The 17,516-nt window shown below is 34.0% G+C and overlaps 1 protein-coding gene and 1 long non-coding RNA gene across 4 annotated transcripts in view; both read right to left on the bottom strand.

Annotated features, from left to right (window-relative positions):
* LOC127868846 (uncharacterized) overlaps positions 1-17,516 on the bottom strand; it is a 179,708-nt gene that overhangs the window by 29,279 nt on the left and 132,913 nt on the right. The window lies entirely within an intron of this gene.
* Positions 12,783-13,576, bottom strand: LOC127868864 (uncharacterized). The gene is made up of 3 exons (XR_008044278.1): positions 13,435-13,576; positions 13,065-13,228; positions 12,783-12,925 (listed from the first exon to the last, which is right to left on the bottom strand). It is a non-coding gene; the product is annotated as an uncharacterized LOC127868864 (long non-coding RNA).

The raw sequence follows: 17,516 nt of genomic DNA, 5'->3' as shown, positions 1-17,516 counted from the left end.
GTATCTAAGCAAAAATGTAAACAACGTCAGCATATTTTTTCCGAAAATCAGAAAGTAATCTTTATTTGCGTAAAGTGTGTGCTTTTAAAGGGGACTTTTCACAGATTTTGGCATGTATTGAAGTTTGTCATTACATATATATTACATGCTCTTACATATTGGACTTTTCACAGATTTTGGCATGTATTGAAGTTTGTCATTACATATACATTTCATGCTCTTACATATCGGTTACAAGTTCTACGTTCAAACTCTGAAAAAATGAACAGAAAGGCGAGCAATGTTTATTTCAACGTCGTACCAAACTGAAATATATTTCAAAATCTCTCTCTCTCTCTCTCTCTCTGTCTCTCTCTCTCTCTCTCTCCTCTCTCTCTCTCTCTCTCTCTCTCTCTCTCTCTCTCTCTCTCTCTCTCTCTCTATATAGATATATATATATATATATATAGATATATATATAGATATATATATATATATATATATATATATATATATTATAAATTATATATATATAATCCTTTTAAAACCGATAACTTCCGTGGCGGGTCCAGTTTTGTCCTCAATGGTATTATTTCAGCAATATGTGTTATATACCGTAATAATTGAAAACCTTGAGCTTTGTTGCTTCAGATTTTCCATAAAGAAAGTCAACGAGAAACATGTGAACCCGGGGTTGGTCTGTTATTACTCTTTGAACTTAGTAGAGGACTTCTTGAACGGACTGTTATATATTCACAATATAAGTCTATATAAAACTGGAAACCCCCGACGCATAGTGAGGTTAATGCACAGGGACTCTTCTTAATCTCGCACATAACTTTTGTTAATAATAATGCACCCTTTCAAAAGAAACAATTAGTTGCTGATTTTATTTGACTGACATGAACGACAAAGTACATAGTATTACATATATTTGATTTAGATTTGATTCTTATGGGAAAGCCTGTTTTAACAGTTTAAAGTCATTGGATGCCATTGTGGTATATATCACACCTATCGTGATAACATGACCAACGACACAAGGATTTTAACAAAAACGCAATAAAAATAACAACAACAAAAATGCCATTATTACCGAGACTTAATGATAAATATAAAGGCTTCAAGCACAGACGTATCTAACTACATAGTTTCTCAGCATATAAATTTCATGAAACTTACGACAATTGAGAGCAACGTTTTCTCCGCTAGGACACGCCGTTAGTGACTTCACCCACTGGCCCGAACCGCATTCATAAAGATCCTCTTCATTGCCATTGCAACCAAATTCTCCAATAGGCGTATATTCAAACGGCATATTGACGAAATCCTGGTTATGAATCGTCACGTTCCTACAATATGTATTGCGGTTATATCGAACAATATTAGTTGTGGTATTCAGCCTTAATAAAAGCATATTGAATGAGATGAAACATTCATACTTACCCATTATAATCATCTCTTTTCCCGGCCAGAGTACACAGTGTAAGTGCATCTTGTATCGTAAAGTTGTCTTTGCATATTCGTCGCCATCCACCATGGATATAAACTTCGGCGATTCCGGAATAAAATGTTAGACCATCTCGTACTCGTACGGGTGTGTCTGTGAGACAAAACGCGAATGAATCATTATTATATTAATTATCTCCTTATAGTAAAAGAAATATACATTTACGTTATACATACTGCATTGGACGGCTACGTCGTTGATGTTAGTGCAAAGGGTATTTGTATTGTTCCATCGACGACCCACGTTACATTCGGAAATGTCTGGTTCATCACCAGTACATAGGAGATCCGAAATAAATATTCTGCCATTCCCGTTTCCGTAAAATCCGTTTAAACGTATTTCAATACTCCTGAAAATGACAAATTAACCATGTAGTTTCTGACACTATTTTTAGAAAACTTCATATTGCAAATTTGAAAAAATGCTCTTTATTAAAAACGGACATTTTAATTAAAGCAACGACGACGTTTTAAAGATAATATAAATAGAACAATATTTACTCGGTATTGAATCCTTTCATTCTGCAAATGACTTTTGCATCATTTATATCGAAACCTCTGTCACAGATCGTGCCCCAAGTGCCTTCATACTCGATTTCAACTCTTCCAGAATAGTTTGTTCCGCCTACTAGGCGCATAGGAGTATTAGGTCCTAAAAAAATACAACGGCTACAAATAGACGTCCTGTCGCGCAATAGGATGTAGTGTGTAATAATTATAGTGCAAGGAAGCTCATCATAACGAAGCGAATGTCACAAACCCAAACAACTAAGTTCTTACTACAGTTAACTCCGACATCTAAGGAATGCGAATTGCAAGCGGGTTGTGCAGAATTTTCCTTCCACGGATACGAGGCACATTCGTCGATATCTGTCTCAGTTCCGTTGCAGTGAAGGTCTTCTACAATCAGGTTACCTGACCCTTGTCCAAACTTGTAAACATGTGTGTGAATCGTGAAGTTTCTGTAATTAATATGTGTTACGCAAAGAACCTACACAGAACATTTATTTTAAACTTACCAAACAGACATAAATAATCAAACTAAATTTGTATGTTGAGAAGTTGATCATCCACATGTCAGTTGTTGATTAAACACATGTTTTCAATAGAATTTGATGGTTTTCGTGTACGGAATGCAAAACAACAATTTTGTGTTTAGAAAGAAGAAATGACATTGTTGTCTCATGTATCTTTATATTTTTTTGTCCATATTACAGTTACACATTGAGAAAATAGCTTATGGTAAGTTTGGGCCGTATGTTTTTAATCGAACCGCTACCGAGTCATCGATCTTATGTCAAGTTTCAATATATTCGGTATGGTAGTTATTTCAATGGTTTGTATGTTTTATTTGAGTTGTTGTTTTATTTAAATAATACGTCCTTTATAGTCCTGTTGTAAAGAACTGACTTAAGAGGCCATTTTGTTATATTTTCAGCTTCGCTATAACGGAAGTAATCAAATTTTAACAGATCAGGGTTTATCTTCACAGAAGGAACAGAGGGAATCAAATTAATATGATACAAGCAGTCTCCATATAAAATCATGATTACAAAATTAAACTTTCGATTTTCATTGATTTGAACGATAACTAATTCCCGCAACGATACGGGTAATACAATAGAATTAATATCGGCCAAAATTGCAATAACATTTTTATTGTCCTTTAAGACTGATTTTAACCATTCTCATGTGAACGCACGACCATTAACTTTTTTGCACTTAGGTGCAACATCTCTGTGTTGTCATTACGTATGTGATCGCAAATGTATACAGGATAATGTAGGACGGACAGTGACCTTGGAAGGCGGAATATGTAGTCGAAAAAGAAAAAGACATCTGTACGACGTCCAAGTTGTTTATTGAATCAAGTGTTGGAGGGTTTGTTTTAACGTTTTCGAAAGTCAGCTAGGCCTGGTTGTTTGCATCAATATATACACACATTGCTTGCATACACAAAACAACTAATTGTTTTTACAAAGTACGCAGTAACCACCCACTATGATACGATAACAGGACCAGCATTCAATCCAACAGCATAACATGACATATTTTTATATGGGGACTAAATTCAAGTAGATTTATTATAAATTAATACTATTACAAAATGTATTGCAAAGTGTGGAACGCCAACCAGTGTTTTATGGAGTTAAAGCTTAACGCATAACCTTCGATCGATATGGTATAAAAAAATAATGCTGTGCTGAATGTCATCTGAGGAGAGAAATACGCGATGTCGTAACAAAATCAACAAAACGACTCTGAATTATTCCAAAAGAAAGACTCCAAATTAATAATCGTTAATGTTTCAAATGAAGGTTTCTCATTTATAAAATAGTATTTATTCATATTTTCCCGAGGAGTTATCCGCGCATGTAAATACAAAATTGTCTTATTTTGGAAATCTTTCAAACAATGAAACATTGGGAACTGGGCAATGTGTGAAGCGGACAATTAAAACAAGTTGATGCTAATAAAATTAAAACAAACCCTGCACTATCGATCCCAGCCAGTTTGCAGACGACTCGCGCGTCCTCTTGATCAAAGTGTTTGTTGCAAACAGTTCCCCAAACACCGAAGTACTGGAACTCCACTCGTCCCTGGTAGTTGTTGATGTTGCTGATGAGTCTTACACGGTTATCTGTAAATAAGAATTAAATACTATTATTAGTGATGTGTTTATCTTCTAAAGACAAGTCCAAAGACACAATCCAAATTAAAATGCCTATCAGTCAACCAGTATGAGCCTTGCTTTTAAAATGTTTGTTATTTTAGTTTAGATGGAATTTAGTTGAACTGATATGGAATACCAAATTGAATCCATTAAAATAGATGATGTGAGATAGATGCCGATAATATAATATTGTTGGAAAAACAACTATAACATATGACCGCCCTTTTCAATACACATAACCTTCATTGAATTAGTTGTGGCAGACCACATAAAAACAACAACGACATAATGCTTTTGGAAAGAAGCAATCTTTTAATTGTATATTTAAAAAAAAAATGCGTTATTAATTTAGCATTCATATGGACGCCCTTATTTAATTTGTAAAGATTGTACAGATTGTTAGGTACGTATATGTGCATCTTTTGAATTATTTAGTCACTATTTACGTTCGAATGATATGCAATAACCAGGACTGTGTGTTAGTGGTATAAACATACCAGTTAAAACTTTGATAACGCAGTTTGTCTTATCGTATGCAACTAAACAAATAGATCTGGTGGTTCTTACGATCTTATCGTAATGCCCCAATAAGAGTCAGTAAAGGTAATATTTTAAGTATTCAAATAAGTTATTTGTTCGATTTATATCAAGCTCACACTTAAACTACACGTTTTAATATACACGTATGCATTAAAACAATACTTATTTGACTGCATGTGTGTATCTTAGTGCGTGGAAACAATGTCAAAACGTATGTTAACTTACTGCTACATATAACGCCTGCACGAGCATATCGGTATGATGCACCGTGATACCAACAGTCTTGAGGAGTCCACGGATAGGTGTACCCAGATTGGCGTTGAAACTGGCACTGAGAAATGTCAGTCTCGTTTCCTTGGCAGTTCATACCATATATGATAACATTTTCACTAAATCCAGAATGAATATCAGGTGTCCTTGAATAAAAATTGATTAATAATAATAATATTGATAAGAATTATTAATGTTATTATTATTATTATTATTATTATTATTAGTAGTAGTAGTAGTAGTAGTAGTAGTAGTAGTAGTAGTAGTAGTAGTAGTAGTAGTAGTAGAAGTAGTAGTAGTAGTAGTAGTAGTAGTAGTAGAAGTAGTAGTAGTATTAGTAGAAGTAGTAGTAGTAGTAGTAGTAGTAGTAGTAGTAGTAGTAGTTGTAGTAGTAGTAGTAGTAGTAGTAGTAGTAGTAGTAGTAGTAGTAGTAGTAATAGTAGTAGTAGTAGAAGTAGTAGTAGTAGTAGTCGTAGTAGTAGTAGTAGTAGTAGTAGTAGTCGTAGTAGTGGTCGTAGTAGCCGTCGTAGTCGTGGTAATGGTAGTGGATGGTAGTGGTAGTGGTTGTGGTAGTGGTAGTCGTAGTCGTCGTAGTAGTAGTAGTCGTAGTAGTAGTAGTAGTAGTAGTAGTAGTAGTAGTAGTAGAAGTAGTAGTAGTAGTAGTCGTCGTAGTAGTCGTAGTAGTAGTAGTAGTCGTAGTAGTAGTAGTAGTAGTAGTATAAGTAGTAGTAGTAGTAGTAGTATCGTTATTTGGATTTATAATTATTATTATTACATTTATTATTATTATTATTATTATTATTTTAGTATTGTTACTATTATTATTATTATATTATTATTATTCCGAGAATGTCCTCAATTAAGCTAAGCGTGCAAATGTTTATTGTTGATCCATGTAATCAGTTTTAAGTTATTTGTAAACATAAAATACCCGATTTTATATCCAAGTTTATTACAAACGACGGCAGCTTCCCGGAAGCTGAATGTGTATGCGCACATCAGATACCACGCGCCGTCGAAAAAGACTTCAACCATTCCCTTATTGGGATCGTTCCCTCGTAATCTGATCGGCGTGTTTGGTCCTAAAATATAATCTTATTATTGAACAGAATGTGCGACTGCATATTCATTTCTCAAGAACGTCAACGGAATGAAAGATGTAATAATATTATAGATCAGTCTTTCACGTCATGAACACGCGTTTCAATCCGATGCAGACTAAGAAGGTTCTAAATCAACAAAGGCTTATTTAATTGTTAAATAGAATTTTGTCAACATTCGCCGCCTTCTTCCGTCCCAGGTTAAAATCACAAATATCTAAAATAATTGAGTTAAGAAATGCAGCATTCGTTTTTAAAAAACATTGTTGACCCAGCTGGGTTCGAGTATTTCTTTGAAGGTTTGGAACTAAGAACATGTTTCATGTTTCGGTATACACTTCTCGATTTTTTTATGATTCAGTTCATCAAACGTATTTGTGATCGTATACTATTTTCTCCGTTAAGTGCCTTTTGTAGGTCAGTTCCTTATGTGGGCTTGATAACCATTAATTACAAATGTCAACTTCAAGTGTACCAAGAATGCACGAGTATACAATACTAGCACGAAGAAGCAAGCGATGGTGTTCGCTAAACCACTCACTAATCACTGGATACAGCCGATTGAGTTTTATGACATTTGGTTTATGTCGATAAAAAATCCTTATAACATTTCATGAGTTGTAATATAAAAATTATTATGTGATATGACAATATTGGAAATGATAAAACGATCTTATGCTGCATTTAACACATGTTCTTTTAAGTTAATGCTCTTAGATCTATGATTTAGTTCTAAGATTATACACAATGTATTCGAAATTTGCATTAACGTCTTAACATTTCGTATACTCTGACGTCATGAATATGGTCGAATTGTACACAAGAGAGCATGTAAGTATAGAAGTATAGTTGTTGGAAAAATAATTGACAAATTTTAAACACAAAATTGCCTCCAACCCATAGCGAATCAAACCTTTTCACTTCAGAGCAAAATCATAAGTTATCATTCTCTTGTTTTATCATTTCATTCATCGCACAACATGAAACAGCTATAAGCCCTAACCGTGGCTCCTTAGAAAACACGATTTTACTTATGTATTTTGCTTTTTCGAGGAAGAGCGACTCGCAAAGGCTACAGTTTTTCTGTATTCGTAAAAAACTGCCTTGCTTAAAATCTTTATGCTATGCACCTTCCTTCTTTTTAATTCTAAATAATTTGTAATTCTGTTTTGTTTTCTTATCATCGTGTAGTTTTCCTAATATACATGCTCAACAAATATGTTTTCACCAATCATCAATATTAAAATATAAAAATAGTTAAATGTAAAACATTTAGACAATCACCTCACAATTATTGATTTACGTTGTTACACTCAATTATTGTTCGTCAAGCCATAAATATAAATAGCGGATTCAAACAATATTCAGTTAACAATATGGTAAGATTTATGTTTTATTTTAAACTTGAATGTCAAATATTCTGTTTTGTAATAACAAATTCATAATTATATAATTTTATTATTTAAAAAACAAAAACAACTTTATACAATATAATACTTTGTAAGTCTTCTTCGTGAATAATATAATCTTATAAGTCTTCTTCGTAAATTTACAAAAACTGGGAAAGGCTGTTTGTCCAACCTTTTAGGTACTCGTATAAGTTTTTGAAAACGATATAGAGGCATGTCAAAATTAGTAGCTTTTTATAAAACGTATATTAAATGGACTATTTGTCATTTAAAAAATCAAATCAATGAAATATTAATATTGTAGTTGTACATCCAAACTATGCAACCGGCGTTTTACACTAATTCCTATGGGTTTATTATGAAATACATTTCGATATTTGATTCTGAAATCTCGTAATCACGAAGGGATTTATCTTAAACTAGTATATTCTTCATTTCATCATACATCAAACAAATTCAAGTTTGATAGCAAATACACCATAAATAAAATTCTTTTCTCGTATAAATGTTTATTTTTGAACTGCAATGGTGTGCTATTAAATTACTGTTTACTCTGATATGCTTTGCGGGGCCAATCTTGATCGGCATGCGTTTAACCGGTTAAAATCCCCAATTACCAACCTTGACCTAGACAAAGCGGGAAATGCAGTGATAACTATTAAGTGATAAGTGTTTCCTGCATTGATCTGCATTGTAGAGTCAATTGGCAAAACTTTACGGCTGGTCCAAAGTTGTCAACTTGTCTCATGATACATTTTATGAATTTTAATTATTCATATACTTATATATAAAAGCATACTAGTATTGCTTTTTAACAACATCAAGCAAATGTTTTGTGTGAACAATTATGTCCGAATTTTTAAGTCATATTATCATACAAACTATCAATCACGCTTTTGTTCGAAAATAAGGGGGCACCTTTTATCATATTTGTTTAAAGATTTTTTTTTATCGGATATTGATAGGGTATATCAGTTTACATTAAACTTACTGCAGTTAATCGCCACAGCCTTGTTGCTGGAGGTGCACGTATTCGACGTCTCAGACCAAGGCTTGGACTGACATTCTTGGAGATCGTTTTCTTTGCCAGAACAGTTCAGTTGTTCAATAACAAAGTTGTACGAGGAACTTCCAAATTTGTTGTTTGGGTAGATAGTTGCATTTCTAAAACGCAAATGTCGCTGTCTTTACTTAAAATAAGTATTTTATTTAGCCGTTCAGAATACGCATAATCGAATATATCGTGTTGAAAATTGACATCACATTCTATCAAAATATGTTTAACAGTGTAATTATCTCACCCGTATGTCGGGGCACCAACTATATTACATATGACGTCAGCTTCTTTGCCAGAAAATCCAGTTCCACAAATGGTCCCATATTTAGTTGTGTACGGATCTTGAAACTCAAGTTGAGCCCAACCAAAATATTTATTTACACCCGCTTGAAGTGATGTCCGGGTCCCTGATATGGTAAACAAACATACATACAGGCATTCACAATCATAAGCGCACGTGCACACGACAGCGAAAGAACGCAGGCAAAGACGCGCACACGCACATACTCAAACGCATCTACGCAATCACACCCACAATAAACGAACAAACAAAAGAACGTAAAAAAGATCACGTACCAACGAACTATCAAATACGTTCGTGCGTGTGTGCGTTCGTATTCGCGTGCGTACGAACGTACGTACGTACTATATCCATCCATTCATTCAACCAAAAACACCATCACACCCATTCATCCACCCACACACGTACGCACGCACACGCACGCACGCACACAAACATGCGCACACGTGTACATGTATATATACATACATGCACGCACGCACGCACACACATACATACATACATACATACATACATACATACATACATACATACATACATACATACATACATACATACATACATACATACATACATACATACATACATACATACATACATACATACATACATACATACATACATACATACATACATACATACATACATACATACATACATACATACATACATACATACATAAACAGACAGATATACATATATACTTACGGCACTCAACTTCAAGTGGAGCCGAATTACTGCACGAACCAGTCATCCAGTTATCAGAACTACATTCAGTTATGGTTTCTTCATATCCTGTACACGAAAGTCGCGATATCGTATAGCTGCTAAATGTCTTGTTGTTGTATGTGAAAATGGATTGTACGTGGCCATATCTAAATCAATCAAACCCTTCAGCAGTTATTCAGCCGTAAGCAATGTTGTTGCTACATCTTATAAATGAGTATGAATCGAGGGAATTTCATGCTGTATTTATTCTTACTAACAAGTATATGACGCGGTTTACATGTCCTGTCGAATCATAAACTGTATGATAGTTTGACTGTAATCATAGGCACTTATAAACACACATTTAGTGTTACCAAGGTCGCAAATAGTTCAAAATAAAAAATGTATTTGTATTATTGTTTCTCAAGTTATTGTTTACCAAACCTTCAATCATATTGATATAGCATTTCCCCATTCCAGTAAACCACTAACTTACGTATATCTAAATCCAGCAGATCGGCATATAATGTTTGCTACATTGCTGCTGGTTGTATCTCGACAAATAGGCCCCCAGTTACCATTGTAGAAAACTTCAACTCGACCTTTGGTTGACGAGGGACCACCCTTAAGACGGACCATCGTTTCTTAAAGCAAAATATGCTTGACGTAAGGCGTACAGCAACTGTTAGATGGTATGTGAGATTTATCACATAATCAGTTAACAGTTTTACAAATTAATTATGTACGATCCTTTCCACTTAACTGTACGTTGTTGTTGTGTTTTTTTTTTTAACTTTATCGTATGATCTTAAACAAACTAATTACTTCGTGTGGCATTAAAGTTATACTTATTTTTTTCTAGAATAAACGTTGATTGCTGATTAACAATATTATAATGCTTACAATAACGACAAATTTACTTTCAAAGAGAGAAAATATGCAATTTTTAAGTGGTGGATGAGTAAATGAATTTTTATAATTGAAAAGCGGAAAAAATCAATTACATAATCAAATTTTCGATGTAAACATACCATTTATTATATCTTACTTTAAAATGATGTATTGAATTGTATTTTGTATATTTTTGTATCAATATTTGTTTAAAAATACCTTAAAATAATACATTTTTTATAATTAAGCTCTTTCCTAAAATGACTGTAGCAAATAATAACTCGCGGTGACTTTTTGACAGATATAGTCGTTACAATCTTAATACAGAAAATAAAAGAATAATAGTGGATATTTTGAAACAAAATCTTAAAAACGCATACATGCTTTAACGTTTTCTATATATGCTCTTGTGCAAAGATACATTATTTGAAGCACAATTTCTATACTTGAATCATTTACATATACACCTTTATTTTTCGTTCGATATATAAATTCTTACGACAGTTGATATGTATCGCCATTTTGCTTCCACATGCTTCCAATGTTTTCTCAGTGTATCCAGCACATTGCGAAATGTCATCTTCGACCCCATTGCATGAAAATCCGCCATCGACGAGGGTACCGTTGATTGGTTCTAATGAAAGTGTTGCGTTTCTGATTGTATGAAAGTATTCGAATGTATTTTATGTGCGTTCTATTATAAGTACACACGAATTATTTTTCTGAATAGTTTCATTTGTTTGCATAGAGTACCAAATCTTTAAAAGTAAGAATTAAATAGCATGGTTACCTGGTATGCGTGTGTCCTAGCATTCGACATATGACGTACGCATCATTTAAACTGAAGCCGTCCGAGCATACTGACAGCCATGTTTTGTTAAGATTTACTTCTAGTTTTCCAGATATAAAACTTTTACCTTTAGCTAGCTGAATTGGTGTCTCTATTAAACAAATGAATAGTTTTACACCTTATTGTCAATTACGGATAATTTTTATGGCAATACAACCGTCACATTTTAAATTTAAACTATATTGTATTTTTTTTTAATCAATCCCGTTCTATCTTTTGTATCTTTATAAACAAAACACGTATTACATGTCTCAGTAAGTGATATAACAAACCTCAAATCCAAAGATTAATAAGTAACTATCTAAAGCTGCTTTCAGTAATCTTTAATAATCAGTTGAACTATTTTAGTCAAATATACACCACAGCTACATTTGCAATGGGTTCAAATTGATAAACGTTTTTACTTATAACGTGTTCATTTTGTTACTATTATAATCCTCGACGCGAATATAAAAGGTCCATTAACAGACTAATCTCAAATTGCAATTCCGGATTCTTTATGCGTAGCATAAGAAACCTATACATTATGAAACACACTCGGCCACAAATACTCACGACAACTAATTCCATGTGTGTAGTAGGTTCCTGTTGCTCCAGAATATACTGTGCTCTCCAGACATTCAACAATGTCAGTTTCATTTCCGAAACACTTAATGTTTTGTAACCGTGCAACCCGGTGTTTCATTTTCTGACGGAGATAGTCCATTGACGATGGTTGGTAGTTACTAAATATTAAGATAATTTGTAATGTACATCAGTTTTCAAGCATCAATTTTGACTTGTATATACACGCTAAATTTAACTTCTGTATTGGTAATGATTGCTACTTAAAGTTCATATACATGCATTATATCAAGTACAATACATTCTCTGTGTTCATCAAAATCACATTAAAACTAGCGAATACTTGGGTAGTATGTAAGAAAAATCAACAACATAATAACGGACCTCGTGTTATATACAATAATGCAACTTTACCTAGTGAAATTGATGGCAAGAAGTCTACAAATAGTCCTTAAAGTTTGTTCGCCATCAAATCTGTCTACTGTACTCTCATATTCACCGATTTGAACAATAACTTGCCCCATGTACCTTGTTCTTCCATTTTGTAGTTGTAACGAAGTCGCTGTTGAAAATAAGACATTCGTTACAATAACAGTTTGCGATATATACTGACTTTGGTTAAGCACGAAGATAATAATTATACTCGAACTAAGCCATAAGTAAAATAAATACTTACGACACGAAATTGAAAGAATTGAAGCGCAATTTGTCTCGTTGATTCCTTCACATTTGGAAATATCGTCTGCACTACCGCCGCAGGTAAGTAACAGATTTGATATGTTGCGCGTGGTCATATTGCTAGACTGAGCTAGTCTTAGAAACAAATAAATATGTACATATAACAATGAGTATTTTCCTTATTAAATCACAATATTATCATGAAAGAACGCATGGCCATAAATATTACTAGAAATAAATATACCCGTAATTGTAACCCAACATTCTGCAGAACATCTTTGCATTCATAGCGTTGCGAGAAGGGTCGAAACATACGTTTGACCATGTCTTGTTAATGAAGACCTCCACATTTCCTGTATAAATATTTCTTCCATCTCGGAGACGAACAGGTGTATCTAACATAGATTAAGATTCAAGTTTTGTCAATGTTTCTATAAACGCAAAGTAATACACAAATCATTATAAACATAAAAATCGCGTCCGATATTCTTGACGAAACATAACTTTATCGTTACAAGAATAACGGCTTCTTACTGCATCTTAGAAAAGCTGGATTCTTGCAATTTGAATTTGAAAACCAGTCCGATGATGGACACATTTGATAATCGTCCTCAATACCCGTGCACTGGATATTGTCAACAACTGAACCGGACGCAACCCCAGCCTTGAAATACGGTTGATCAACTAATGTATAATCCCTTTAATGTAAATAAAGTAATGCAGTAATACATGACGGGTATAGAAAGTACAGTCGCATTGCACAGACAAATCGTACCTTATCAATTAAACAAACACTTCTATGCAGCATACAATTATAAGTATAACCGAATAAAGCTTTGTTTTTGAAACGGTTTTAGAGAATCAGATGACCTATCTTATTTTCAACTATTTAGAAAATACAAACCTGGTGATGTTGAACAGCATTTTGCACATGACAGCCTGGGTCTCAGCAGTTAAATTATCAGCACACATATAAACGCTACGTCCGTTCTTCTGCACATTTACAAATCCCGAATGCGGATTTGAGCCGCCATCAAGATATATAGGCGACACTGAAAATATTAAAGTAACGTGTTATCTTAAGAATGATGAAATAATAAATAAATGAAGCAATTTTCATATTTTATTAGACAACAGGAATTTTACAACAAAATAATATACGTGTTATTTTAATGGCTATTGCAAAGTATTAAAAGGCTTTTGCTATATTTGGCAGAATACATAAAGCAGAGAGCAGTGATTATTTGAAGATATAACAATAGCTTAAGAGTGCATCGTTGTAGCAACTATAGGAGCCCCAATCCGAGGAAGGACAAAGCGAGATGTCAGATTTATTGCAACTTAAGTTTGAAAGCAAGGATTGAGAATAACCATAGTTGGTTGTATTTTTTCATATTTAATAAGCAAATATGAATTGGACATTAACATATTGTACATTATATTTTGATTTGTGGCAATATAGTGTTAGAAGAAGGCACATATCAACCATTTGCAAAAACCCAATAAAGCAACACAGAGAACAAAGATAATTGAAACATACAACAATTGATTGTGAGTCCATAGTTGTTGCAAGAAGTGTATCCCCAGTCTGATGAAGGACACAGAGAGATGTCAGATTCATTTCCAACGCATTGCAGGTCTCTCAGCAAGGAGTTGGAATAATCATAGTTGTTCGTATATGTTGCATCTCTGCAAAGTAAAACAAAAAAAAAAACGATATAAGACTAATACATACGTAAAACGCTCTACCCCCTCCATCGATTTGAACATATTTTTTCATGACGTAATAACAAAACAATAATAAAACAATGACCTTAATATACAATACCTTGAAAAATTATATTCTAGCAAACGGCAAAGTACGTCTGTGCTGATCTTTCCATTATAACCACTATAACATATTGGTTTCCAGTCATTTTTAAAGTGCAACTGAACCCGCCCGTCGAACGGTGTTTTGCCTCCCAGAAGACGAATTGGTGTTTCTGTAAATGATACCATGCAATCATAACTTGTTTGTTCATTACGAAAATAGTCCACCTGCACGTGAACGTTTAAGGGTGAATTTACGATATAAAAAGTTAGTGAACATATACTGTTCCGTGTTTATGTAAAAACACGCTCTAAAATCGACCATTATCCTATGATTCGTTGATCCTATGAGCGGTTATATCACTATAACGGACACATGATTAATAGTGCGAAAATATGACAAGATATAATGTCAAATAAGAAACGTAAACAATTAAACAAAGAGATATGTCAACGCCCTAATGCATTCATGTGTTAAAATGTAAACCACACAACTTATTCCGTTATAAATATATTGGGAGGGGTCAATACGGAAGAAGCTTAATATAGAAATTGCGTGGTCACATTTATTGATTTATAAATAATGAGAGTGTGTATGTTAGCCACACTCAACCAGTCACTACCAAGGTAAAATTATCATACACGTTTAGTAAACGCTTTATTTTCACAATATAACGTATTGAATGGATCAATTTGAAATGAATGACATGTTAGCTTTCCCAGTGTTTCGGGGCATTGATATAAAAAACACGGTAACGTGATACAACTGTTTAACAAATACTTTAGTTCAACTGATCAAGAAAATAATAGCACCGTCTACCGTCTGAGGGAACTGAGCAATAGCCAATATCCCGTTTAAAAGTAATCTAGATGTTTTATTATACACTGATTTCATAAGCGAAACAAGTTATGCTGTATTGAACTAAATAACTAATCAAAAACCTTTACCTTAGCTAAACTAAAAATAAGGGCAACAACTCAACTAACAGCACAGTCAATGCCTGCTAGAGTAATTAAAATAAGTTGTGAAATTGTGTTAGGGCGTACAGCGAAATGTTTAAATACTATCATGAGATATGAAAAGTCCACGAACTTAAAACTTTCAAATGGAATCAAAAGTCAGCATCGATAAACCTTTGTTCTGCGTCTGAGTTATAGAGAGATTGACATTGACCTTGATCCAAATCATGACTTGTAGCAAGAAGTCACAGGATAAGGAATTTATGCCTGACTGTTAATTAAAAAATCGCAGACGCTGTCGCAGTCGCAGGCACCAGTGCGTCGATAAAACTCAATATTCGTAATGGACAGTCGTACTAATAAAACCACTTAACTCGCTAATTGTTATGTTTATTGATTTTTTGATTATATCAATTCACAGCGAAATCGACTAGAGATGCGTTAAGGAAACACATATGAATATGAAATACAATGAAAAATGTATGTTCGTATTTGCGGCTCTTATACGCAAACATACCCGTTCAATTTCACATAAGCTTTATTATGCAGTGGCCAACAGTACATGTTTACGTTAACAATAGTACATTGTATATTTACGCACCGAGTACTCGACATAAAACGGTTGCTACGTTTCCGTCTTCGCAATATGTTTCATTCCATGGGGAACTCTGACACTCTCCTATATCGTGCTCGCTCGATTTGCAAGATACGTTGTTAAGAAGGTATCCATGCGCACCAAACCCGAAAGGGGAATCGTCGAGCACTGACGCATTCCTGAAAATCTTAGCGCTATTCACCACATTCATCCTTAATCTAGAGTTAAATGTGTTGCCGTCATTTTATGTTTCGGAGATTATAAACTGGTAAAGTAACGATGGTTATCGTGATAATAATAAATACTGCCTGAATTAATTTGAGTATTATTATTTCTGGAAAGAAAGTGGCGAAATTATTATACATAACGCAGCTGAGTTATAGCCTTGTTGGTGTTCTATGATCTATAAGTACTCTGTAGACACTTACTGATGTGACATCTTATAAGCATGATAACAAGGTTATTATAAAAGCAAACCAAAGTCGTATGCCAGCTTTTCTGCAGACAACATCAGCCTCTGTTACGTTAAAACCGTCAGCACAAACGGTCCCCCATTTACCCCTATGCAGCACCTCCACTCGACCGGATCTCTCATTGCTGCCGTTCACTAGGCGGATGCTGCTATCTGCAATACGCTAAGTGCTTTGTGATCTACATAAATGATATATGGGGAATCTGTGATTTGTTTGCCACACGTGTGTGTATGTTTAAACAGTACGACGTAAAATAATAGAGGATTGTTTTTATTTCCAAACAGAAAGCTGTCTGATTATATATTCATATCTATCAGAATATGTTATTACGTATTTTGTAGATGCGATGAATTTTATGATTAAAACAATTTATGAGGCAATGTTTGTTATGCTTAATTATGGATAAACGGGTTTTTCAATATTAACATGTACGTCTTACTTACTACATACGATTGCTGCCTGTGTGCATGAATCCACAACACCCCACAAACCAGATCGACAATCGGATACGTCTGATACAGAACTGCTGCATGCGAGGTTTGGAATGACCTTTGAACTTCGAGTTTTAGTTGGGGTCGTCAAGTAGCCACTGCAATCAACTGGATACTATTGTCCCATATAACAATAATGTGATATATTGAAATAATTATGTTATCTCATGGAATAGTTAAACATGCGTTAAATATCAAAATGCTAAATCAGTATTGCGCAGTAAACATGCGCTGACTGTACGTGTGGATATATTCGTGATACGGTCTTATTTAATACAAATATTGTATTTAAATACATTCAAAACATAAGGAGTATACACCTTTGGTTGAATCCCATATGTCTACAAAGAAGATTAATGTTTGCCGATGTGATATCGTAGTTATATCTTTGGTTACATATACCAAGCCAAGTTCCGTTGTACAAGACCTCTACTCGTCCAGCTTTTATTGAAGGTCCATCCATAACTCTCACAGTGGAATTAATTCCTGAAATAGCATTACAAAATTAATGCATATCTGTATTTGCAATACACATATACTACGACAAGCAGGACATATCATAACGGAACATTTTAATAACACTTACCACAATTAATCGCCGCTCGGTAGTTGTAACTGCACGAAGTCGCTGTCCACTCTTTGTCAGGTGTGCATTCGG

Source organism: Dreissena polymorpha, chromosome 2 (genome assembly GCF_020536995.1).
Source record: "Dreissena polymorpha isolate Duluth1 chromosome 2, UMN_Dpol_1.0, whole genome shotgun sequence".
In the NCBI taxonomy this organism is placed as follows: Eukaryota; Metazoa; Mollusca; class Bivalvia; order Myida; family Dreissenidae; genus Dreissena; species Dreissena polymorpha.
Note: the sequence above shows the minus strand (reverse complement) of the source record. Positions and strands in the feature narration are given on the sequence as shown.